The 27,572-nt window shown below is 43.4% G+C and overlaps 1 protein-coding gene across 2 annotated transcripts in view; it reads left to right on the top strand.

Annotated features, from left to right (window-relative positions):
* Positions 1-27,572, top strand: part of CDH12 (cadherin 12) — a 1,418,552-nt gene that overhangs the window by 375,206 nt on the left and 1,015,774 nt on the right. For both annotated transcript variants that reach the window (XM_082259248.1, XM_082259247.1), the window contains exon 2: positions 5,565-5,609. The gene's annotated coding sequence lies outside the window, so the exon portion shown is untranslated. The remainder of the gene's footprint in view (positions 1-5,564; positions 5,610-27,572) is intronic.

Here is a 27,572-nt window from a genome sequence, read left to right as displayed (position 1 = left end):
CATCTGGGGTGCCAAGGTTTGCCATCACTGTCCTAGACTCTCCCCAGCTTGTGACTGGACAGTGAAGGATCCTTCAGAGGACCTCACTTCCAGAGTTCCCACCTAAAAGGTTGACATCTTCACCTGTATGCTGAGCCCCTACCAGTGTCCCCAGTGGAAGTATATTGGCTGATCCTGGAACCCCTCTGCCTCATACTATTTGGAGCTGGTAAGGGTATATATACGGTTAGCCCTCTTCGGTTGCACGGCTGGGATTTCACACATGTTCATTACACTTGTTCCTTTGGTAAGCTGCAGTCCTATCGGGGGAGGCTTTCCTGACCTTTGTCCTTGCTGATCACTTCTTATTACTCTGGTAAGGAGTATCTATAAGGGTTCTAGTGGTGTTTGAGCTCTTCACATCCACTCACCATCATTATTTCAGCACCTTTTTGACATTCCTATCACTTGGGGTGTTTTGTTTTTTATTTTTCATCTGTATTTTTGGTTTTACGCTATGGCGTCTGCACTTTTTGTATTTCACATTTCACATTACACTGAGGAGATCCATCCAGGAAATACGAGGTTCATTTGACGTCCACTTCCTGAGGACTTCCAGAGCTTTTTTGGCCTATATATTATCAGTTTCCGGTAAGCGGTACCTGCACAGTTATTTCATCTGACGTGCCGTTTTGCTTATATACGGACTTTTATTACGGACTTTCACAACATACAATCAATATATGGTTTTTCATCCTTTAGCGCAACTTATTTCTATATATATACTTCTTCTTTAGAGCCCAGGTTGTCCTAGACTCTCCCCAGCTTGTGACTGGACAGTGAAAAGTGAAGTAGCTAAATGAGGGGCTCTGGACAATGCTTCTTGCAGGGGCGGACTGAGCATTCGGGGCATTTCGGGCACTGCCCGAGGGCCCCCTGTCCAGTTGGGGGCCCCATGAGCCGGGACAGTCACACTCTCTAGAAAGGTGTCCCACTACATCTCACTCCGGGGTTTGTACGCAGCAGCAGTGTTACTGCTTCTAAATACATACATCGCCCGGCTGTGTATATATTTAGAAGTTCTGAATCTCCTTTCTGTCTCCCCAGCCAGCAGTCTGCATGCTCGCTCTATGCCTCTCTCACTCAGATCCCCCCTCCCATCTTCAGTGCTGTTGTGATGGAAGAACCCAGGGGGAGGGGCATAGTCACTGCACTCTCACACTTCATGCACGGAGAGAGTTCGTCAGTATGGGGAGGTAAGCTGCACACAAAACCTGGAAAAGTGTCATGTCAGGAGGGAAGTTTTTATGGTACCATGTGAAGGGTTAAGGTGACAAGAAGGGGGACAAAAGCAGCCCGAGGGTGAGTGTGTGTTTTGGAGCCGGCAAAGTTTGCAGCCCCCCTCCCCCAGCTGAAAGACATCTAAGCAGGCACACATTATATTCCTATCTACATAAACAGTCCCCAAGCACTCTGTATGTCCAGATAAATGTGTAGTTTATTTTTGACCTTTCCATTTATCCTGTATTATCCAAACTCTGTAGTGTGAAAAGTGTAAATCCACCAAATAAACTTTACACACACACACACTATATACAAAACAATAATCCCCAATAAACATATCATGATTTTCAAGGCTATATGCATGAAAGTACAATCATACGAAGACTGATCATTAAGAGAAATATTTCTATTTATTGTTATTTTTATGTACTCATGGTTAGGCTTGGTTCACAACTACAGGTGCGACCAGGTGTGAGCATGTTTTTCACACACGAGCAACATGGAAAAGTCATGAGAAAGTCCAGTATGGAGCGCACATTTGCAGATGCATGGGGGTGCCCTTAACAATTATTAGAACTGCTGTGCATCTGCTAAAGTGCAGCTCATTTCTGTGCCTCCGCTTACTTTGCAGAGATGGAGCTGTCAGATCCCAGCTCTCCTCTATGGGAGATCAGATGATAACGGACCGCCTGTCCATTTGCATCTGGTCCGATCCTCCAGATGGATGGAATATAGGGTTTTCATCCATCCACATTTCACAGACCACATCGGATCGGAGAGCAGCAGGTGTCAGTGGACATGTCATCGCTGACATCCACTGCTCCATAGAGGTACATGGAGCATCCGATTCGGTCTGCCTGAAAAACCGACAGGTGGACCAGATCAGAAATCCCGTGTGAAAGGGGCCTAAGAGTCGATCCACACTAGCGCTACTTGTCAGGCGACTTGTCAGCCTGAAAAGTCGCGCTCCCTCGCAGTCCATTGACTGCTACATGACTCGTTCTAATAGGAGCGACACAAGTCGCTCCGACTTAGAAAAAGGGTCCTGTACTACTTCGGGGCGACCTCGGAACGACTTGCATAGACTTCCATTATGTGAAGTCCCTGGAAGTCGCTCCGAAGTCGTGGTGCATGGTAATGCACAAGTCGCCCCCGAAGTAGTAAGGAGTCATGCCGCCCCAGTGTGAACTGAGCCTAAAGCCTCGTACACACGCACCGATTGTTGGCCGACCGATCGGCCGTCTTTTGTCCAGTGTTGTTGTGTTGGTTGAAATGTGCTCTAGACTGCACACAAATTTTGTCGGCCAACAACAACCAACTGCAGAAGTGATGTCATGTTCTGGTTTACTTTCCGTGTGTTTTTTCTTCTCTGAGCATGCCCAGTCTTGCTCATCTGATTTTTGTCTGCCGAAATATGTACTGACTGACGAACAATCAGCCGTTCTGTTGACGGCCAACAAAAATTTTATAGCATGCACACCAGATTTTGTTCGGCCGAAAAGTCGCAGTCGGTTGTCGGAAGCATCATACTAACAAGCTGACAATCGGCCGATCGGACGTTGGCCGAAAATTCACGGCCAACAATCGGTGCGTGTGTACGAGGCTTAAGAGTGTTTACTTTATGTGCTGAGTTTACACTTTTGATTGAACACAGTTTGGATAACGCAGGGTAAATACAATAGTCATAAACTAACTTTACATTATTTGCACATAAATAGAGTGCTTGGGGATTGCATATTATATCTCTTATAACAGGAGGTTGTTCTCTTTGAGCCATACTATTGTATTTTTCATTGTTTTATCTATTAGTGGATGAGCGCAGTAGTCTTTGATTATATCTGAATACTTCTCAGCCCCTAACTCCCCCCAGCTGGCATCACCCCCAAGCCACTTCATACATCCAGCCGACAGATATCACTTTCAGCTACAGCTTACCTCCCAGCTGAGACATCACTTTCCATTCTCTAATTTCCAAACATCCCCCACAGACACTGCCATTGAAAGAAATCCCTCCCCAACTGACTCACCCCCACCAACTGTCATCCCCCCACAACTGCCTCACACCCCCATCCCACTGGTGCATGGGGGGGGGGGGGACTGCAGCTTTAAACTTAGCCAAAGTGCCAAAGCTCTTGATCACTGACCATAAGTAAGAATGTGCTGGGAGACCTAACATTCACATGTTGCCTGGTTAGTGAATCAATGAGTAAGGACAAAAAAGATGGGTTTGACAGCCTTCAGAAATGGCAGCTCCCCTGTCACTTTCCTGATAGGTTTCCTAAATGTCTTTCTGTAATATTCAGTACATTCTCCGGCTAATGATGGCACTCACCAAGATGCACAAAAACATTAGCACTGGAGAATGAAATGTGCATTTCAAGGATATATACTTTTAGTAGCAAGTATGGTATAAGAGCATAAATGTTAAAGGGTTCCAAGTTAACTAATTTGCAGATATTTTATGTCTGTACTATTTAAAGATTACCTCTCATGTTTGTCAATGGCAACGCCTCGGGTGATGTCTTACATGTATGATGGACTTGTCCCAAGGTTTTGGACAAAATGTCGGCAAACTCTCATTCATTGTTCTTTCCCTAGATATCCCTGGTATTTTCTGATTCATCTTAAACCTCTGGGAACTTAAATTCCAATTAAAATTCCAGTCTATGTCCTTTTAGCAGCAAAAGAGACCATACAAAGGCTTGGCAGAAACAGTATATTCCTTTTGAGGAACTTTGCTGCAATTTCAATTGCTTCCTTATCAATGAAAAACTTAACAATATTTTTTTTAGACACATAGAAGAAATTTCTTACAGAATGATCCACTTGGATACAACATGTCCACCCTTCAATGCCCATTGCAGCTTATTCACCCCTGTAGGTGCCAAACTTGGTGTCTTGGGCTGGGTGTCTCTGAAGTCACCCAATGTCCTCCTACTTACCCTCTTTTTTTTTTCATTCCTTTCTTTCCTACCTTCTCCTGATACCTTACTTCCCTAGTTTAGAGGTCCTCTTACCTTTATCTTTAATCTTTCCTTTTGAAACAGACTAACATATCCATTAGCACTTTTTGGCTACTGTCATACCAGCCATCCTGCTCACTTTCAAACGGCCAAAGAACACCTTTGCTGCATTATTTTTTGTCCTGAATATTCAAAGGCTCTTGATGTGTTCAAACTTGCTTTAATGTTATTGGGTTGCTCTATTCCTCACATGTACTTGTGCATTGGTTACATTCATCTGCTTCTTTGCACTAATACTTGTACTTTGAAATAATTGTACTTGCAAAGACATTAAAGGGTAATTCCAATTTTTAAGGGAACAAAATTAGCAAATAAAAACATATCGCTTATATACAACTGCAACTCAAGTCAAATTGTAATTGAATGTTATTATAAATGACCTTTCCTTTTCAATCTGCAGCTGTTGTCATTTTATGAAAATTCAACGCAATATGTCTACCTGGAGCTGTTCTGTACACAGAATGTGTACTGACCACACCCCAGAAACATCATTTCCTGCTTGTGTGATTAGCTTTCTGATTTTCCCAAAAGTCTGCACTAAGATACAAGTCAAATTTTTGGCATCCCTTGCAACAAAAATTTAATTTTTGATAAGATGCTCCCAAAGGTAAATCATGTCTAAAGAGATGCAGCCCTTTCCAATTTCCTAATTAGAGACCTGTAGGTGCAGCAGCTGATTGATATTTATGAAATGTCTCCGATATAGTAGTGGACACATGGACACAGACAAACAGCTATTTCTTCAAAATAACAAAAGGTATAAAATCCGCAACAAAGTTTGTTAAAAATACTTGCAATGTTCATAGATCATCCAGAGGGAAATGTTTTTTTCTCAACAAAAGTGTTACCCGAAGTACATTGTGAATCCTATTTAAAAATATATTTAAAACTTCAAAATTAGTTTTTGACAATCAATAAAACAAGGAAACTGTACAAGAAAGCATGACTGCATAGAAAGTCTGACTGAGCTTCTAACTTAATACCTTGTATTATACAGTGTTTTTGGTTCTGTCTTTGTTCTTATTGTTCTCATTCCAACACCTTTGAATTTAAAGTTAAGTCTCTCCAATAGGAAAATATTACAAGCATTCTCCACTATAACCAAAAAAAATTGAGCTTCCGCTTCTCTTTATTGTACACTAGTATCTTTGCAAGTTTTGTTTTTTTTGTTTGTTTTTTTTTTTAATTTGTAATACCTACAGTAAGTTACAACTAAATATTACTGACTATTATGGAAGTGTATTTATAACATATGTAATTACTCTTTTTATTTTCTAGACTGCACAAGTTGTTCTTTAGATGTGGACGCATGTAGCAAAATAGGTAAGTGATATTCTATTTCTGTTTATCATCATGTAAATACTTTAATCTTAACAGTCCCATACATACAGTATTTTATAGCAGTTGCACTGTATACTTATTTTTATTCACAGAAGTGCGCAGCTTTCACTGACACAGTTTGAAATGATTCTGAGATATTTGATTGTGTACTATAGATGGATGTTACCTTTTGAAGACTTCTTTGTTTGTACAATATTTAATATCATACAACATTAACTAAACAGATTTGCAGATTAATATATTTCCAAAGCAAGGCTTGATAGCTGTTTTGATCCTAGCACAGGATCTTCCTTTTTGAGTTAAAACTGTATTTGTGGAGCCTGATTAGGTGGATTTTGAGAGTTAATTTAGTGTTGGAATTTAGGCTACATTTAGGATGTTAATATTACGAAATATTATGCTTGGTGGACTTGGGCTATTTTAAGATTAATTAATATGTTTAGTGTTGCAGTTCCGGTTTAGAGTGAATTGCAACCCTTTAACCACTTTGCGTCTGCTCACAGTAATACTACTGCGGCAGAGTGGCTCGTTATCGTCTGACGACGTAGTATTAACGTCGTCAGACACTCCCCCTTCTGGGCGGCGCTTCCGCGCCGCCGGAGGCTCGCTCCCGCTGTTTTCATTCACAGCGGGAGTCGGGCCAGGGGAGGAGCAGCGGCGATCGCCGCTGCTCTTACCCGATCATCGGTGATCGAGTCTGGAGATCCGCCCGCTGTGTGTAAACACAGCGGGCGGATCTCCATAGTGACAGGGAGTGACAGATCGGACTGTTCAGCATAGCTGGACATCCGATCTGTCCATGACTCACACAGTCACCTCCCCCCACACACGTCAGTAAGCACCAGGCATACATTAACCCCTCCCTCTCCAATAAAATTAACCCCTTCCCTGCCAGTGTTTATCATGAAAACATGATAAATAATTCATCCATTTTGACGTGAATGAACTGATGAAATGAACAATTTGCATGTGTGAAAGGGGCCTTAGGATTACATTTTAAGGGTTACTACTTGTGGATCATTAAAAATTAAAGTGGAAGAAAAGGCTAGCTCTATCTATTCTTAAAAATGTCTCCTCCCCCTTCTACTACCAATCTTGCATACCTTGGGCTCTAGAGCTGCTGAATCATGTAGCCAGACTGTACCGGATTAGAAAAAGGTAAGATCTTTTTTATACCAGCTATGCAAGATAGGTAAAAGGAGGATGCAATTAATTTTTTAAGACTAGTAGAGCTAGCCTTTACTACCACTTTAAGGACTTGTTTCAGGTATGTTTAAATAAAACGTTTAAGGTTTTTGTTAGAATTCCCTGTTAGTGTTGGATTAAGAGCCAGTGATAAGTTGTAGGTCAGAAACGTTTTCCACATTCTTTCATTTTATCTTAAAGTGTTACTAAACCCCCAGTCATGTTTTTAGTGTTGTCTTGGCTATTGCTGGTATTTGTAATGTTAATTTTTGGGAGTTGGTTGGTCTCACTAGTCTGTTGTTTGTTGATGGGCACTTTGTCTGTACAAAGTTTAGGGCTGTCTCTGGACAATGTCTCTGTTGGTATCCGTTCCTCCTAAAAATTATTTTCTATATGATTCTGTGTTTGCTGTTGGTGTTTCAGCAAGATGGTCCAACTTGTGTCACTATTTGCTTAAATCCTTCAGCTTTTGATGCTCTCTGATGCTGAGTTCTGTGTCTCTGACTCTTTTTATCTCTCTCTCTTTCTGTCTCTTTTTTTTCTTTTCTGTTTCACTATTTCTCTTTCTGTCTCTCCATCCCATTCTCTCCCTCTCTTTCTGTCTCAGTTTTCTTTTTGTTTCTCTGTCTCTCTCTTTCTGTCTCTCTCTCTCTGTTACTCTCTTTTTGTCTCTCTGCTCTCTCTCTCTCTTTGCGTCTCTTTCTTTCTCTTTATCTATTTCTTCCTGTCTCTCTCTGGCTTGTCCACTAGATGGTCTTGTTGTTTTTGCACTTTTTATCTTTATTTTCCAGTTTTTCATTGACGTTTTCTTCTTGTTCATCTCTGTCTTGCGTTTAGTCTCAGTTTTCCTGGTTTTGTCTTTCAAATTTGCTAATTTGAAGGTAAAAAGTTATAAAGTTTCAGGGGCTTATGCTAAGTGCTGCAGCTCCCATCAGTGCAGGAAATTTCTCTCACTTTTTCTCTTTCTGTCTCTGCCTTTCTCTGTGTGTTTCCTTCTCCTTCCCCTTCCCCTTTCCCTTTCCCTTCCCCTTCCCCTTCCCCTTCCCCTTCCCCTTATCCTTATCCTTATCCTTATCCTTATCCTTATCCTTATCCTTATCCTTATCCTTATCCTTATCCTTATCCTTATCCTTATCCTTATCCTTATCCTTATCCTTATCCTTATCCTTATCCTTATCCTTATCCTTATCCTTATCCTTATCCTTATCCTTATCCTTATCCTTATCCTTATCCTTATCCTTATCCTTATCCTTATCCTTATCCTTATCCTTATCCTTATCCTTATCCTTATCCTTATCCTTATCCTTATCCTTATCCTTATCCTTATCCTTATCCTTATCCTTATCCTTATCCTTATCCTTATCCTTATCCTTATCCTTATCCTTATCCTTATCCTTATCCTTATCCTTATCCTTTTCCTTTTCCTTTTCCTTTTCCTTTTCCTTTTCCTTTTCCTTTTCCTTTTCCTTTTCCTTTTCCTTTTCCTTCTCCTTCTCCTTCTCCTTCTCCTTCTCCTTCTCCTTCTCCTTCTCCTCCTCCTCCTCCTCCTTCTCTATCAATTTGTCTCTCTTTTTGGCTCAACCTGTCTCTTTTTTTCTCTCTCTTTCTCTGTTTCCTTGTCTCTTTCTTTGTATCTCTGTCTTTCTGTATTTTTCTGTGTGTCTTTCTATGTCTCTTTATGTTTTATTTTATATTTCAGTGCAGTAATTTATTTGCATATGTGTGTTTACTCATCTACGGTATAAGCATGTTTACATGAGCATAAATGAGTATATTACAACACTGGAAATAAAGAAGAATTTTACTCCCCCATATGCTTAGGTACATTTACTTGCCTATACTCAACCTTACCCAGGTCTTTATAGACAGTTTTTTTAGTCACAGCCTTTCTGTCATAAATGTTTATGTCTGGCCTAAATCTGAACTCCAGGAAAAAAATACCCTTGCAGTGACTCATCTGCATTGCAAGAGTTATATTTTATTTTACAGATATACAATAGCACTAACAGTTTGCACAGAACTATAGAGAACTGTATAGAGAAAATATAAGCACACAATAAAGTTACAATACAATTTAGTTATAAATTAAATGAATTTCTGACAGAATTGACAGCTGAATATTTACAGAGTTCATTGTTTACATACACATTACATAGTTAAATTAAAGCCCTATACTGTATTATGGCTTTAATTTAACTTTACTGTAATTTTAAATCATTCACACTATCTATAATATCAATGGAATGTTGTGCCAAAGAAAAAGTTCAATATGGGAATCAAAAGAAAACTCAAATTATCAGGTTACATGTGCCCCTACGTAAAAAAACCTTGAACATTGCAAGCTAAGTTCAGTAGAATGGATTTCCAAGATTTATACTAAACAGTGGTGACATGTCAATGGTCTTCATTTTCAATTAAATATCAACAATTTTGGTCTGTAGCTTTCTTTTAAGCCATTGGTGCTTTAGACGTTATAACAACAAACAGAGCAATCAGGAAAATACATTATGAATGCAACTACCAATTGCCAATAATTTTAGGTACTTCTAAAATAACTTTATAAAAAGCAACGTGTTTTTATGATGAAAACTAATAGTGTTATCATGTATATGTATGATATGTATAAATGATTTTTGGTGTGAATATTATTTTAGGCAGGAAGTATACTCTATGCATATTACCAAGAATGTTTTATTTTTTATTTTTTTGTAAAAACAATGCAAAATGCAATAAAGACTTATAGGATATTACATTAAAGCAATTGAAAAATTATACTTGATAATGAAATTCCAACAAAAGAACATTACACAAATACAAACTTTCTCACAATATAATGTTTCCATTTTAATCACTTGATACTTTCTTACCATGGTATTGGATTTTTAGCTTGTAAATTTGTTAAAAACAAAAGAGTAGTGTTTACGTTTCTTTTACAAACTGAAAACATGATATCACGCTGAGGCAAGTATTTGCACATAAAGATATTGACTAATAAGATGTGTTAACCACATCCCACCCAGTCTATAGCAAAATGATGGCAAGGCAGTGGCTCTCCCATTCTGACTGGATGTCATATGATGTCCTTCAGAACAAGCCACAAACGAGCACTTGTGTGTGCTCGTGCAATTGGTAGTGTGGTGTGTCACTCCAACACACAGCATCTCCAATAACGGTAAAGAGCCTATGACGTAGGCTCTAACATGTGATCAGCTGTGTCCAATCACATCTGATCACATAGTAACTAGGAAGTGCCAGTTATCGGCATTCCTCTATTCACCCTGAGAGGCTGACTCTCTTGACAGGTGGGATCTGCACTGATAATCAGTGCAGTGCTTATAAGTACAGTCCCATCAGCAATACCCACCAGTGCCCACTAGTGATGCCCACCAGAGCCCATCAAGGATGTCCACCAGTGCCTACTAGTAATGCCAGTTGGTGCCCACCAGTGCCCTTCAGTAATGCCTTTAAGTGCCCATCAGTGATGCCTGTCAGTGCCACCTATCAGTGCCATCTATCAGTGTCCATCAGTGCCTATTATTGCTGTCCATCGGTGCCCATCAGTTCCGCCTAATGGTGCACATCAGTGCCACCTATCAGTGCCACCTATCAGTGCCCATCATTTTCACCTATCACTGTCCATAAAGGCTGCCCATCAGTGCCACCTATCAGTGGTAATTAGTGCCACCTATCAGTGCACATCAGTGCTGCCTATCAGTGTCCATCATTCCTGCCTATCAGTGCCCATAAAAGCTACCCATCAATGCCACCTATCAGTGCCCATTATTGCCACATATCAGTGCTGCCTAACAGTGCCAATCAGTGCTGCATATCACTGTCACCTATCAGTGCCCATCATTGCCATCTTATCAGTGCTGCCTCATCAGTGCCAATCAGTGCCACCTCATCAGTGCCTGTTAGTGCAGCCTCATCAGTTCACATCAGTGAAGGAGAACATTTATTTATTTACAACATTTTATAACAGAAACAAAGAAAAACTTTTTTTTTCAAAATGTTTGTGTTTTTTAATTTGTTTAGAAAAAATAAAAAACCCAATGATGATTAAATATGACCAAAAGAAAGCTCTATCTGCCTCAAAAAATTGTAAAGGGCCCTACAACTATTAAATATCTTTGGTCGCTTCTCTGGTAAACGTATCAATTGGTCTAAGTCTGTCCTTTTTCCATTACATCCACTGGTCCCTTTAATTGATACCCAGACACCGTTGAAATGGGTGCAGGATATGGTGTATTTGGGCATCAAAGTAGGTCCAACATTGGATGTTTATCAGCAAGATAATATTGAACCCCTGGTCTTACAATTAAATAAGAGGTGTGCGTCGTGGCGTATGCTTTCTTTATCCCCGGTAGGTAGAATTAACTTATTGAAAATGAGTTACTTTCCGAAGTTTTTGTATTTTTTTCGTAATTCCCCTAATGATATGTCCAAAACCTTCTTTTCCAGACTAGACAGTATGGTGACAACCTTTGTATGGGCCGGGCGCACTCCACGTGTCGCAAGGCGTACGCTGTACCTCCCACTTTCAAGAGGGGGTTTAGCGTTTCCCAACTTCAAACTTTATTTCTGGGCAGGTGTACTGGTGACGGTCCGGTGGTGGTTCTCCCAGCCAAAGTTTAATTCCGCAGTGACACTAGAAGCAGCCCTATTTGGATCTTATGCGGCTCTTAGTAATCTTGTTTTTCGTGGGTGAATGGGCGCATCCCCAGATTACCAGTCTGATGAAGACGGTGCTGCGGATATGGACTCGGGCACGGGCGGTATATAAGAAACCTCTATATATATCCCCCCACACTCCGTTGTGGGGTAACCCTAATCTACCACATTTGCAACAACTTCCTGATCCCCAGGTATGGGCCGCCAAAGGGATTGTGACCATGAAACATGTTATCAAAAATGGAAGACTCCCAGGGTTTGAGGTTTTCCAGCTTATACATTTACTGCCTAGCACTATGGAATTTCGTTACTGGCAGCTTAGCCATGCTATGCAAGCTCAGTTCCAGGGCCCGGTTGTCCTGGAATCGGACCCTTTGGAGAAAATGTTAACTTTTAAGGTTATAGGAAAAACCCTCTCTGCTATATATCTCCTGCTTTCAATGGACTATAGTCAGTCTCTTGAGAAAATTTATAATAAATGGAAGGGGGATATTCCAGATTTGACTGTTGAAGACTGGGAGGACTCGGTTAATAGTTATATTTAGTGTTGAGCGAACACGGACTGTATTATTCGTGTTCGTACCGAATAATTGGATTTTTTTTACCCGAACACGGACACGGACACTTTACTGTATGTTCGGGTAAAAATCCGTGTTCGGTCGTTTTATTTCCGGGTTTTGCATGCTTTGGCGCTCTTTTCATGGCGGGCTTTCAACAGCCAATCAACAATCGTTTAACTGGTGTGCCTTAAGCCATCCCAGCCATGCCTGCAAATGTCTTAGTAGCTGTGATTGGCCGTCTGAAGCATGTGACCAAGTCTTTATAAGTTCGAGGCAGCCGCCGCAGCAGCGTCATTCTGCTGCTTAGCTAAGGGACAGAGCACACATCAATGTGCTGGCTGCTGATTAGGGAAAGATAGGCAGGAAAAAACCATTTGTGTCCGGATAGAATTGAGGGACAGGTCGGAGTGTTTAGGCAGGGCGAGTTGTAGGCATTTTAGGGATAGAGTCTGCTGAATTATAGGGTCAGTGTCTTCTACAAACTACAATCGATATTGCTGTGTGGGGGGTGGGGTGAATCTGCACTCAATCCTGATCTACGATCTCTTCTCAATCCTGTTAGGGACAGAGTCTGCTGAATTTTAGGGAAACTGTGTTCTACAAACTACAATCGATATTGCTGTGTGGTGTGGGATTGGAGATAGGCAGGTGTCAGTGATCCACATCCATTTTTCTGTGTGTGAGCTGCAGTGAACACAATCTTTTTGGGCTGCAGTGAACACAATCTTTTTGGGCTGCAGTGAACACAATCTTTTTGGGCTGCAGTGAACACAATCTTTTTGGGCTGCAGTGAACACAATCTTTTTGGGGTGCAGTGAACAAAATCTTTTTGGGGTGCAGTGAACACAATCCTTTTTGGTGTGCAGTGAACACAATCTTTGTGGGGTGCAGTGAACAAAATCCTTTGTGGGGTGCAGTGAACACAATCTTTTTGGGGTGCAGTGAACAAAATCCTTTTTGGGGTGCAGTGAACAACATCCTTTTTGGGGTGCAGTGAACACAATCTTTTTGGGGTGCAGTGAACAAAATCCTTTGTGGGGTGCAGTGAACACAATCTTTTTGGGGTGCAGTGAACACAATCTTTTTGGGGTGGAGTGAACAACATCCTTTTTGGGGTGCAGTGAACAAAATCCTTTTTGGGGTGCAGTGAACAAAATCATTTTTGGGGTGCAGTGAACACAATCTTTTTGGGGTGCAGTGAACACAATCTTTGTGGGGTGCAGTGAACACAATCTTTTTGGGGTGGAGTGAACAACATCCTTTTTGGGGTGCAGTGAACAACATCCTTTTTGGGGTGCAGTGAACACAATCTTTTTGGGGTGCAGTGAACACAATCTTTGTGGGGTACAGTGAACAGAATCTTTGTGGGGTGCAGTGAACACAATCTTTGGGGGGTACAGTGAACACAATCTTTTTGGGGTGCAGTGAACACAATCTTTGTGGGGTGCAGTGAACACAATCTTTTTGGGGTGGAGTGAACAAAATCATTTTTGGGGTGCAGTGAACAACATCCTTTTTGGGGTGCAGTGATCAAAATCCTTTTTGGGGTGCAGTGAACACAATCTTTTTGGGGTGCAGTGAACAAAATCCTTTGTGGGGTGCAGTGAACAGAATCTTTGTGGGGTGCAGTGAACACAATCTTTGGGGGGGTACAGTGAACACAATCTTTTTGGGGTGCAGTGAACACAATCTTTGTGGGGTACAGTGAACAGAATCTTTGTGGGGTGCAGTGAACACAATCTTTGGGGGGTACAGTGAACACAATCTTTTTGGGGTGCAGTGAACACAATCTTTGGGGGGTACAGTGAACACAATCTTTTTGGGGTGCAGTGAACACAATCTTTGTGGGGTGCAGTGAACACAATCTTTGGGGGGGTACAGTGAACACAATCTTTTTGGGGTGCAGTGAACAACATCCTTTTAGGGTGCAGTGAACACAATCTTTGTGGGGTGCAGTGAACAACATCCTTTTAGGGTGCAGTGAACACAATCTTTGTGGGGTACAGTGAACAGAATCTTTGTGGGGTGCAGTGAACACAATCTTTGGGGGGTACAGTGAACACAATCTTTGTGAGGTGCAGTGAACACAATCTTTGTGGGGTGCAGTGAACACAATCATTGTGGGGTGCAGTGAACTCAATCTTTGTGGGGTACAGTGAACACAATCTCATACTTCTGAAGATTTGAGGGTGCTGCCTGTTCCATACTCCCCCTACTCCTCATCTAGCCTTTTAGGGGTACAAACAATAGTAATTGGGGCCTAGTGTGGTTGTGTACGTGTGATATACATACACTTTTTTTGGATCATATTTTCTATTCCGCTATTTAAACAAAAACCTTTGGGGATCAGTTAAATTGGGGGATAGTCTGTGTTGGTACGTGTGAGAGAGATCCACCTTTCCAAGTTTTTGGGGTTCATCTCATACCTCTGAAGATTTGAGGGTGCTGCCTGTTCCATACCCCCCCTACTCCTCATCTAGCCTTTTAGGGGTACAAACAATAGTAATTGGGGCCTAGTGTGGTTGTGTACGTGTGATATACATACACTTTTTTTGGATCATATTTTCTATTCCGCTATTTAATCAAAAACCTTTGGGGATCAGTTAAATTGGGGGATAGTCTGTGTTGGTACGTGTGAGAGAGATCCACCTTTCCAAGTTGTTGGGGTTCATCTCATACTTCTGAAGGTTTGAGGGTGCTGCCTGTTCCATACTCCCCCTACTCCTAGCCTTTTAGGGGTACAAACAATAGTAATTGGGGCCTAGTGTGGTTGTGTACGTGTGATATACATACACTTTTTTTGGATCATATTTTCTATTCCGCTATTTAATCAAAAACCTTTGGGGATCAGTTAAATTGGGGGATAGTCTGTGTTGGTACGTGTGAGAGAGATCCACCTTTCCAAGTTGTTGGGGTTCATCTCATACTTCTGAAGGTTTGAGGGTGCTGCCTGTTCCATACCCCCCCTACTCCTCATCTAGCCTTTTAGGGGTACAAACAATAGTAATTGGGGCCTAGTGTGGTTGTGTACGTGTGATATACATACACTTTTTTTGGATCATATTTTCTATTCCGCTATTTAATCAAAAACCTTTGGGGATCAGTTAAATTGGGGGATAGTCTGTGTTGGTACGTGTGAGAGAGATCCACCTTTCCAAGTTGTTGGGGTTCATCTCATACTTCTGAAGGTTTGAGGGTGCTGCCTGTTCCATACTCCCCCTACTCCTCATCTAGCCTTTTAGGGGTACAAACAATAGTAATTGGGGCCCAGTGTGGTTGTGTACGTGTGATATACATACACTTTTTTTGGATCATATTTTCTATTCCGCTATTTAATCAAAAACCTTTGGGGATCAGTTAAATTGGGGGATAGTCTGTGTTGGTACGTGTGAGAGAGATCCACCTTTCCAAGTTGTTGGGGTTCATCTCATACTTCTGAAGGTTTGAGGGTGCTGCCTGTTCCATACCCCCCCTACTCCTCATCTAGCCTTTTAGGGGTACAAACAATAGTAATTGGGAGCCTAGTGTGGTTGTGTACGTGTGATATACATACACTTTTTTTGGATCATATTTTCTATTCCGCTATTTAATCAAAAACCTTTGGGGATCAGTTAAATTGGGGGATAGTCTGTGTTGGTACGTGTGAGAGAGATCCACCTTTCCAAGTTGTTGGGGTTCATCTCATACTTCTGAAGGTTTGAGGGTGCTGCCTGTTCCATACCCCCCCTACTCCTCATCTAGCCTTTTAGGGGTACAAACAATAGTAATTGGGGCCTAGTGTGGTTGTGTACGTGTGATATACATACACTTTTTTTGGATCATATTTTCTATTCCGCTATTTAATCAAAAACCTTTGGGGATCAGTTAAATTGGGGGATAGTCTGTGTTGGTACGTGTGAGAGAGATCCACCTTTCCAAGTTGTTGGGGTTCATCTCATACTTCTGAAGGTTTGAGGGTGCTGCCTGTTCCATACCCCCCCTACTCCTCATCTAGCCTTTTAGGGGTACAAACAATAGTAATTGGGGCCTAGTGTGGTTGTGTACGTGTGATATACATACACTTTTTTTGGATCATATTTTCTATTCCGCTATTTAATCAAAAACCTTTGGGGATCAGATAAATTGGGGGATAGTCTGTGTTGGTACGTGTGAGAGAGATCCACCTTTCCAAGTTGTTGGGGTTCATCTCATACTTCTGAAGGTTTGAGGGTGCTGCCTGTTCCATACCCCCCCTACTCCTCATCTAGCCTTTTAGGGGTACAAACAATAGTAATTGGGGCCTAGTGTGGTTGTGTACGTGTGATATACATACACTTTTTTTGGATCATATTTTCTATTCCGCTATTTAATCAAAAACCTTTGGGGATCAGTTAAATTGGGGGATAGTCTGTGTTGGTACGTGTGAGAGAGATCCACCTTTCCAAGTTTTTGGGGTTCATCTCATACTTCTGAAGATTTGAGGGTGCTGCCTGTTCCATACCCCCCCTACTCCTCATCTAGCCTTTTAGGGGTACAAACAATAGTAATTGGGGCCTAGTGTGGTTGTGTACGTGTGATATACATACACTTTTTTTGGATCATATTTTCTATTCCGCTATTTAATCAAAAACCTTTGGGGATCAGTTAAATTGGGGGATAGTCTGTGTTGGTACGTGTGAGAGAGATCCACCTTTCCAAGTTGTTGGGGTTCATCTCATACTTCTGAAGGTTTGAGGGTGCTGCCTGTTCCATACTCCCCCTACTCCTAGCCTTTTAGGGGTACAAACAATAGTAATTGGGGCCTAGTGTGGTTGTGTACGTGTGATATACATACACTTTTTTTGGATCATATTTTCTATTCCGCTATTTAATCAAAAACCTTTGGGGATCAGTTAAATTGGGGGATAGTCTGTGTTGGTACGTGTGAGAGAGATCCACCTTTCCAAGTTGTTGGGGTTCATCTCATACTTCTGAAGGTTTGAGGGTGCTGCCTGTTCCATACCCCCCCTACTCCTCATCTAGCCTTTTAGGGGTACAAACAATAGTAATTGGGGCCTAGTGTGGTTGTGTACGTGTGATATACATACACTTTTTTTGGATCATATTTTCTATTCCGCTATTTAATCAAAAACCTTTGGGGATCAGTTAAATTGGGGGATAGTCTGTGTTGGTACGTGTGAGAGAGATCCACCTTTCCAAGTTGTTGGGGTTCATCTCATACTTCTGAAGGTTTGAGGGTGCTGCCTGTTCCATACTCCCCCTACTCCTAGCCTTTTAGGGGTACAAACAATAGTAATTGGGGCCTAGTGTGGTTGTGTACGTGTGATATACATACACTTTTTTTGGATCATATTTTCTATTCCGCTATTTAATCAAAAACCTTTGGGGATCAGTTAAATTGGGGGATAGTCTGTGTTGGTACGTGTGAGAGAGATCCACCTTTCCAAGTTGTTGGGGTTCATCTCATACTTCTGAAGGTTTGAGGGTGCTGCCTGTTCCATACCCCCCCTACTCCTCATCTAGCCTTTTAGGGGTACAAACAATAGTAATTGGGGCCTAGTGTGGTTGTGTACGTGTGATATACATACACTTTTTTTGGATCATATTTTCTATTCCGCTATTTAATCAAAAACCTTTGGGGATCAGTTAAATTGGGGGATAGTCTGTGTTGGTACGTGTGAGAGAGATCCACCTTTCCAAGTTGTTGGGGTTTATCTCATACTTCTGAAGGTTTGAGGGTGCTGCCTGTTCCATACTCCCCCTACTCCTCATCTAGCCTTTTAGGGGTACAAACAATAGTAATTGGGGCCCAGTGTGGTTGTGTACGTGTGATATACATACACTTTTTTTGGATCATATTTTCTATTCCGCTATTTAATCAAAAACCTTTGGGGATCAGTTAAATTGGGGGATAGTCTGTGTTGGTACGTGTGAGAGATCCACCTTTCCAAGTTGTTGGGGTTCATCTCATACTTCTGAAGGTTTGAGGGTGCTGCCTGTTCCATACCCCCCCTACTCCTCATCTAGCCTTTTAGGGGTACAAACAATAGTAATTGGGGCCTAGTGTGGTTGTGTACGTGTGATATACATACACTTTTTTTGGATCATATTTTCTATTCCGCTATTTAATCAAAAACCTTTGGGGATCAGTTAAATTGGGGGATAGTCTGTGTTGGTACGTGTGAGAGAGATCCACCTTTCCAAGTTGTTGGGGTTCATCTCATACTTCTGAAGGTTTGAGGGTGCTGCCTGTTCCATACCCCCCCTACTCCTCATCTAGCCTTTTAGGGGTACAAACAATAGTAATTGGGGCCTAGTGTGGTTGTGTACGTGTGATATACATACACTTTTTTTGGATCATATTTTCTATTCCGCTATTTAATCAAAAACCTTTGGGGATCAGTTAAATTGGGGGATAGTCTGTGTTGGTACGTGTGAGAGAGATCCACCTTTCCAAGTTTTTGGGGTTCATCTCATACTTCTGAAGATTTGAGGGTGCTGCCTGTTCCATACCCCCCCTACTCCTCATCTAGCCTTTTAGGGGTACAAACAATAGTAATTGGGGCCTAGTGTGGTTGTGTACGTGTGATATACATACACTTTTTTTGGATCATATTTTCTATTCCGCTATTTAATCAAAAACCTTTGGGGATCAGTTAAATTGGGGGATAGTCTGTGTTGGTACGTGTGAGAGAGATCCACCTTTCCAAGTTGTTGGGGTTCATCTCATACTTCTGAAGGTTTGAGGGTGCTGCCTGTTCCATACTCCCCCTACTCCTAGCCTTTTAGGGGTACAAACAATAGTAATTGGGGCCTAGTGTGGTTGTGTACGTGTGATATACATACACTTTTTTTGGATCATATTTTCTATTCCGCTATTTAATCAAAAACCTTTGGGGATCAGTTAAATTGGGGGATAGTCTGTGTTGGTACGTGTGAGAGAGATCCACCTTTCCAAGTTGTTGGGGTTCATCTCATACTTCTGAAGGTTTGAGGGTGCTGCCTGTTCCATACCCCCCTACTCCTCATCTAGCCTTTTAGGGGTACAAACAATAGTAATTGGGGCCTAGTGTGGTTGTGTACGTGTGATATACATACACTTTTTTTGGATCATATTTTCTATTCCGCTATTTAATCAAAAACCTTTGGGGATCAGTTAAATTGGGGGATAGTCTGTGTTGGTACGTGTGAGAGAGATCCACCTTTCCAAGTTGTTGGGGTTCATCTCATACTTCTGAAGGTTTGAGGGTGCTGCCTGTTCCATACTCCCCCTACTCCTCATCTAGCCTTTTAGGGGTACAAACAATAGTAATTGGGGCCCAGTGTGGTTGTGTACGTGTGATATACATACACTTTTTTTGGATCATATTTTCTATTCCGCTATTTAATCAAAAACCTTTGGGGATCAGTTAAATTGGGGGATAGTCTGTGTTGGTACGTGTGAGAGAGATCCACCTTTCCAAGTTGTTGGGGTTCATCTCATACTTCTGAAGGTTTGAGGGTGCTGCCTGTTCCATACCCCCCCTACTCCTCATCTAGCCTTTTAGGGGTACAAACAATAGTAATTGGGGCCTAGTGTGGTTGTGTACGTGTGATATACATACACTTTTTTTGGATCATATTTTCTATTCCGCTATTTAATCAAAAACCTTTGGGGATCAGTTAAATTGGGGGATAGTCTGTGTTGGTACGTGTGAGAGAGATCCACCTTTCCAAGTTTTTGGGGTTCATCTCATACTTCTGAAGATTTGAGGGTGCTGCCTGTTCCATACCCCCCCTACTCCTCATCTAGCCTTTTAGGGGTACAAACAATAGTAATTGGGGCCTAGTGTGGTTGTGTACGTGTGATATACATACACTTTTTTTGGATCATATTTTCTATTCCGCTATTTAATCAAAAACCTTTGGGGATCAGTTAAATTGGGGGATAGTCTGTGTTGGTACGTGTGAGAGAGATCCACCTTTCCAAGTTGTTGGGGTTCATCTCATACTTCTGAAGGTTTGAGGGTGCTGCCTGTTCCATACTCCCCCTACTCCTAGCCTTTTAGGGGTACAAACAATAGTAATTGGGGCCTAGTGTGGTTGTGTACGTGTGATATACATACACTTTTTTTGGATCATATTTTCTATTCCGCTATTTAATCAAAAACCTTTGGGGATCAGTTAAATTGGGGGATAGTCTGTGTTGGTACGTGTGAGAGAGATCCACCTTTCCAAGTTGTTGGGGTTCATCTCATACTTCTGAAGGTTTGAGGGTGCTGCCTGTTCCATACCCCCCCTACTCCTCATCTAGCCTTTTAGGGGTACAAACAATAGTAATTGGGGCCTAGTGTGGTTGTGTACGTGTGATATACATACACTTTTTTTGGATCATATTTTCTATTCCGCTATTTAATCAAAAACCTTTGGGGATCAGTTAAATTGGGGGATAGTCTGTGTTGGTACGTGTGAGAGAGATCCACCTTTCCAAGTTGTTGGGGTTCATCTCATACTTCTGAAGGTTTGAGGGTGCTGCCTGTTCCATACTCCCCCTACTCCTCATCTAGCCTTTTAGGGGTACAAACAATAGTAATTGGGGCCCAGTGTGGTTGTGTACGTGTGATATACATACACTTTTTTTGGATCATATTTTCTATTCCGCTATTTAATCAAAAACCTTTGGGGATCAGTTAAATTGGGGGATAGTCTGTGTTGGTACGTGTGAGAGAGATCCACCTTTCCAAGTTTTTGGGGTTCATCTCATACTTCTGAAGATTTGAGGGTGCTGCCTGTTCCATACTCCTCCTCCTACTGCTCAACCATCCTTTTAGGGGTACAAACAATAGTAGTTGGGGCCTAGTGTGGTGGTGTACGTGCGAGATACATACACTTTCTTTTTGATCATATTTTCTATTCCGCTATTCAATTAAAACCTTTGGGGATCAATTCAATTGCGAGATAGTCTGTGTCGGTACGTGTGAGATCCACCTTTCCAAGTTGTTGGGGTTCATCTCATACTTCTGAAGATTTGAGGGTGCTGCCTGTTCCATACTCCTGCTCCTACTGCTCAACCATCCTTTTAGGGGTACAAACAATAGTAATTGGGGCCTAGTGTGGTTGTGTACGTGCGAGATACATACACTTTTTTTGATCATATTTCCTATTCCGCTATTCAATAAAAACCTTTGAGGATCAATTGAATTGCGGGATAGTCTGTGTCGGTACGTGTGAGATCCACCTTTCCAAGTTTTTGGGGTTCATCTCATACTTCTGAAGATTTGAGGGTGCTGCCTGTTCCATACTCCTCCTCCTACTCCTCATCCATCCTTTTAGGGGTACAAACAATAGTAATTGGGGCCTAGTGTGGTTGTGTACGTGCGAGATACATACACTTTTTTTGATCATATTTCCTATTCCGCTATTCAATAAAAACCTTTGAGGATCAATTGAATTGCGGGATAGTCTGTGTCGGTACGTGTGAGATCCACCTTTCCAAGTTTTTGGGGTTCATCTCATACTTCTGAAGATTTGAGGGTGCTGTCTGTTCCATACTCCTCCTACTCCTCATCCATCCTTTTAGGGGTAGAAACAATAGTAATTGGGGCCTAGTGTGGTTTTGTACGTGCGAGATACATACACTTTTTTGGATCATATTTCCTATTCCGCTATTCAATAAAAACCTTTCTAGGGCAAGATCTTAAATTACAGAAATATGAGGAGACCGTCAAATAAGGGCCGTGGCCTGGGTCGTGGTGCTGCTGGTAGAGCTCCTGTTGCAAGGAGAGGACGTGGTCGATCTGTGCCAGCTACACGCACAAGTGAAACACCTTCCTCAAGTGTGAGTAGGCGACAGAACCTGCATCAGTATTTGGTAGGGCATCAAACGCCCCTAGAAGTGATGAGGCCAGAACAAGTTGAGGCGATAGTAGATTGGTTTGCTGCTGACAGTGCCTCCAGTTCCTTCACATTGTCTCCCACCCAGTCTACTGCAGAAAGGTCAGAGTTGGCACCTGCAGCCAATGTCCAACCGTCTTTCACCTCACCCCCTTGCAAATCAGGCCAGCAGTCTGAGCCCCAAGCCATACAGCAGTCTCTTATTCTTTTTGAGGACTCTGTCAGCAGGGTTTCCCAGGGCCATCCACCTAGCCCTGCCCCAGAAGTGGAAGAGATTGAGTGCAGCGATGCCCAACCACTTATTTCTCAAGATGAGTACATGCAAGGATCATCGCAGCACGTCTCCGATGATGACGAAACGCAGGTGCCAACTGCTGCGGCGTTCAGCATTGTGGAGACCGACAAGGAGGGCAGGGGTGAAGACTGGGTGGAAGATGATGTGGAGGACGATGAGGTCCTCGACCCCACATGGAATGAACGTCATGCAGGTGACCTGAGTAGTTTGGAGGAAGAGGCGGTGGTCGCACAGAGCCACCAGCACAGCAGAAGAGGGAGCAGGGTGCAGAAGCGGAGCGGCCGTGCCCTAGACACTACGCCCGCTACAGCCCAACGCAGCAAGGGAACGAGCGCACCAAAGTCAGCTCAAAGGAGTTCTCTAGCGTGGAAGTTCTTTAGAAAATGTGCTGATGACAGGACACGAGTGGTTTGCACCCTGTGCAATCAGAGCTTGGAGCGAGGCATAAACCTTCTCAACCTGAGCACAACCTGCATGATCAGGCATCTAAGTGCAAAGCACGAGCTGCAGTGGAGTACACACCTTCAAAACCAAGAAACGTCTCTGGCTCATCCTGCTTCCTCTTCTGCTGCAGTCTCGGCCGCTCCAGCCACATCTGTAGTGATACCGGCACCTGCCACCCCGCAAACAGACGATCTGTCAGCAACACCACCACCTGGGTCACCAACAACCATCTCCACAATGTCCCGTGGAAGCGTTCAGCTTTCCATCTCCCAAACACTTGAGAGGAAGAGGAAGTACCCCCCTACCCACCCGCGATCCCTGGCCCTGAATGCCAGCATTTCAAAATTATTGGCCTTTGAAATGCTGTCATTCCGTCTGGTGGAGACGCACAGTTTTAAAAACCTTATGTCGGTGGCTGTCCCACAGTACGTCGTGCCCAGCCGCCACTACTTTTCCAGGCAAGCCATCCCTTCCCTGCACAACCAAGTGGGGGAAAATATCAGGTGTGCACTGCGCAACGCCATCTGTGCCAAGGTCCACCTAACTACGTATACGTGGACCAGTAAGCACGGTCAGGGGCGTTATATCTCCCTAACGGCACACTGGGTAAATGCAGTGGCGGATGGGCCTGAGGCGGATAGCAATTTGGCGCATGTCCTTCCACCACCGAGGATTGCAGGGCGCTTCAGTTTGCCTCCTGTTCCTAACTCCTCCTACTCCGCTTCCTCATCCTCTACCGCCTCCTCATCCGGACAGCGTAACACCTTCACCACCAACTTCAGCACGGCCAGGGGTAAACGACAGCAGGCAGTTTTACAACTTGCCTGTTTGGGGGACAAACCACACACCGCGCAGGAGTTGTGGAGGAGCATGGAACAGCAGACAAATGAGTGGTTGCTGCCAGCGAGCCTCAAGCCCGGCCTGGTGGTGTGCGATAACGGGCGAAATCTCATAGCAGCTCTGGGCCTAGCCGGTTTGACGCACATCCCTTGCCTGGCGCATGTGCTGAATTTGGTGGTGCAGAGGTTCCTTAAAAACTACCCCGATATGTCAGAGCTGCTGCAGAAAGTGCGGGCCGTTTGTGCGCACTTTCGGCGTTCTCACCCTGCTGCTGCTCGCCTGGCAGCGCTGCAGCGTAACTTCGGCCTTCCCGCTCACCGCCTCATATGTGACGTGCCCACAAGGTGGAACTCCACCTTGCACATGCTGGAAAGACTGTGCGAGCAGCAGCAGGCCATAGTGGAGTTTCAGCTGCAGCACGCACGCGTGAGTCGCTCTGCGGAACAGCACCACTTCACCACCAATAACTGGGCCTCCATGCGAGACCTGTGTGCCTTGTTGCGCTGTTTTGAGTACTCCACCAACATGGCCAGTGGCAATGACGCCGTTCTCAGCTTAACTATCCCACTTCTATGCCTCCTTGAAAAAACAATTTGGGCGATGATGGAAGAGGATGTGGCACAGGATGAGGAGGAGGAGGAGGATGAAGAGGTAACATTTCCAAGGCTTTCAGGGCAGTCATTCGCAAGGGGCTCCGAGGGTGGGTTCCTGCACACGCAAACGCCAGGGACGCAATTGTCCAGCAGGGGCACAGTTCTGGAGGATGAGGAGGATGAGGAGGAGGAGGAGCTGGAGGAGGAGATGGAACCATGTTCACAGCAGGGTGGCACCCAGGCCAGCTCATGGCCATCACTGGTGCGTGGCTGGGGGGATACAGAGGACACGGACGATACACCTCCCACAGAGGACAGCCTTTCGTTGCCTCTGGGCAGCCTGGCACACATGAGCGATTACATGCTGCAGTGTCTCCACAACGACCGCCGAGTTGCCCACATTCTAACTTGTGCTGATTACTGGGTGGCCACGCTGCTGGATCCCCGTTACAAGGACAACGTACCGTCCTTAATTCACTCACTGGAGCGCGATCGCAAGATGCGCGAGTACAAGCGCACGCTGGTAGACGCCATGCTGCTGGCATTCCCATCTGACAGCGGGGCCACAGTGGAAGCACAAGGCAGAGGAGGAGGAGGAGGAGGTCGCCAACGCAACCAGGGCACCGCCAGCACCTCAGAAGGCAGGGTTAGCATGGCCGAAATGTGGAAAAGCTTTGTCAGCACGCCACAACAAACAGCAGCACCAGCAGCTCAGATGGAACGTCTTAGTAGGAGGCAGCATTTTACCAACATGGTGGAGCAGTATGTGTGCACACGCCTACATGTAGTGAATGACGGGTCTGCCCCCTTCAACTTCTGGGTCTCCAAATTGGGCACATGGCCTGAGCTTGCCCTTTACGCCTTGGAGGTGCTGGCGTGCCCTGCAGCCAGTGTATTATCTGAACGGGTATTTAGCACGGCTGGGGGCGTTATAACAGACAAGCGCAGCCGCCTGTCCAGAGACAATGTGGACAAGCTCACGTTCATTAAAATGAACCAGGCATGGATCCCACGGGACTTTTCCGTACCTTATGCAGAATAGCAATGGATACCGACCTTACCCACCCATTGTTCCATTTTTGCTCTTTCTCACTCTTTTGGGGTGTACCCTCATTTAAAATTTTTGAAAAGAAGCAGTGTTGGCTACCTCGTCCTCCTCCTCAGGGCCAGATTAATGTAGGGGCTATTGGAGCTGCAGCTCCAGGCCCCTACCTTTTATATAGGCCCCGGGTTGGCCATATTCACTGTTACCGCTCTTCTGTCACTTGTAAACACAGAAGTCTGGCTTCTATGCTCGCTTCCCCAGGCAGCACCCTCAGAACCTCCCCACACAGCGTGAAGGCCGGACAAGGAGGGACAGTTGGCGATGCATGGATGTGTTTATGGGCTTCAGAGACAGCATCCCATGTTGAATTAGGCATGCATGGCTGCACCCTTCCTCCTCTGGGTGCATGGCAAGGCACGGCCCTTAAGGCCCTTCAAAATCCTCAGCACCAAGCCCATGATGCTGTTAATCCGGCCCTGGTCCTCCTCCACCGCCGCTTCCACCTACACCGCCCATAGGTGTGCGCAGCCTATTGCATTAAGGTGTGCACCCCAAAGTTGAAATACACATGCATGTGTTTGCCAGCAGGGAGAGTAATGTATCGGGGCCATGTACCTGTAGGCAAGGAGAAATAGAGCAGAGCAGGTCCCAGGGAGATCTTTCCCATCTCCTCACTGGCAATGCTATGTGCCCTAGGTGATTAGGGTGTGCCCAGGCACACCCAGCACACCCTGTGCGCACGCCTATGTCACCGCCACATCCACCACCACCTCAACCTCCCTCCTACTCCATATGGGCCTCGTCCTTCAGAGATGAAGAAGAACATTGTTTTATTTTTCTGTTTTTTTTTGTTGTTTTAAGTTATTTCCCTATCCACATTTGTTTGCAGAGCACTTGCCATGCTCTTAATTACGTTTTGCTGCCATTTGCAGCACTCTAGCCCTTTCCTTTGGTGTTTTAGAGCCATTTTAGTGCCTTAAAGTTCGGGTCCCCATTGACTTCAATGGGGTTCGGTGTCCGGGAAAAGTTCGGTAAAAGTCCGGGACACGGACCCGGACTTTTTTTTAAAGTTCGGCCGAACCCGTCGAACACGGACATCTAGGTGTCCGCTCAACCCTAGTTATATTCCCTCAATGATAGCGGCCAGGGATAGATTTATACAACTTAAATTCTTACACAGAGCATATTACACGCCTCAACGTTTTGCTAGGATATACCCTATGAATGATCCTTCTTGTACTAGATGTTGGCGTGATATTGGTACTTTTTTACATGTTGTCTGGTCGTGTCCCGAGCTGGCATCCTTCTGGAAAGCGGTTATCGGACACTATAGGGGAAATCTTTGATATTACGATTCCTCTGGACCCAAAGGTAACTTTATTGAGCAATCTTACAGAAGTGGTTGGGGATAAATATGCTAAAATGTGTATCACTTATGCCCTGTTTCATGCCAGGAGAGAAATCCTTCTGCGGTGGAAGCTACCTGAGTCTCCCACCCGGACAACCTGGATATCCGCCGTTACTAAGACACTTCCATTCTATCGTTTTACCTACGGCAGTAGGAACTGCCCTAAGAAATTCGATAAAGTTTGGTCAGCATGGATTGATGCTGTAGGTGTGCCAATGTCACCTGCTCTACAATGATAGAAGCAGGATATGATTTAAATCCCCCCCCCCTTTTTTATATATATATATATATATATATATATATATATATATATATATATATATATATATATATATACATATATCCTTGCTTTGTTGATATTCCCCTCCCCTCTTCTCCCAATTATGTTTTTTTTTTTTTTGTGTGTGTTTTGTGCTTGCATGTACGGATAACTTTTGTGCAGAGTAATGTATCTCAGTTGTAACTATTTGTCTTGTTTATATGTTTAATAATAAAAGAAAAATTTATTTGTAGAAAAAAAAAAATTAGTTTGGGTACAGCATTGCATGACAGTTCAATTGTCATTCAAAGTACAACAGTGCTAAAAGCTGAAAATTGGTCTGGGCAGGAAGGGGGTGACAGTGGCCTGTAGTGAAGTGGTTAAAACTGAACTGCATGTTTTTTCTACTTTGATTTACATTCAGTAAGTCGTGTGTTAATATATTTAAAGAATTATAGCTAATAGTATCAGAATGTTACTGTAAAGTAGTTAAAACATAGTTTGATTTGTTTAACTACATACAAATGAAATAGTTTGTAAAAACATTTTATGGTTTTGTTTTCTGATGGCAGAGGCAATGGATGAGAACACATTTCTACTATATAAAATATTGTGCAGTTTTCTTCACTTTGGCACAGTATTTTTAATATTCTTACCACACAAGAAGATTCTCACCACACAAGAAGACCGAGCCTGGGTGAGGCAGCAGAATATCTCAACATATCCATAGATAACATTCCTTCATGGTGTGGATTCCATGTTGGCAGAAAAATAGTGATGTTTATGAATAACC

The sequence above is a fragment of the Pelophylax lessonae genome, assembly GCF_965119305.1.
Source record: "Pelophylax lessonae genome assembly, chromosome: 5".
NCBI lineage: Eukaryota > Metazoa > Chordata > Amphibia > Anura > Ranidae > Pelophylax > Pelophylax lessonae.
The sequence above is the reverse complement of the archived record's forward strand: the minus strand, read 5'-3'. Positions and strand labels throughout refer to the sequence as shown.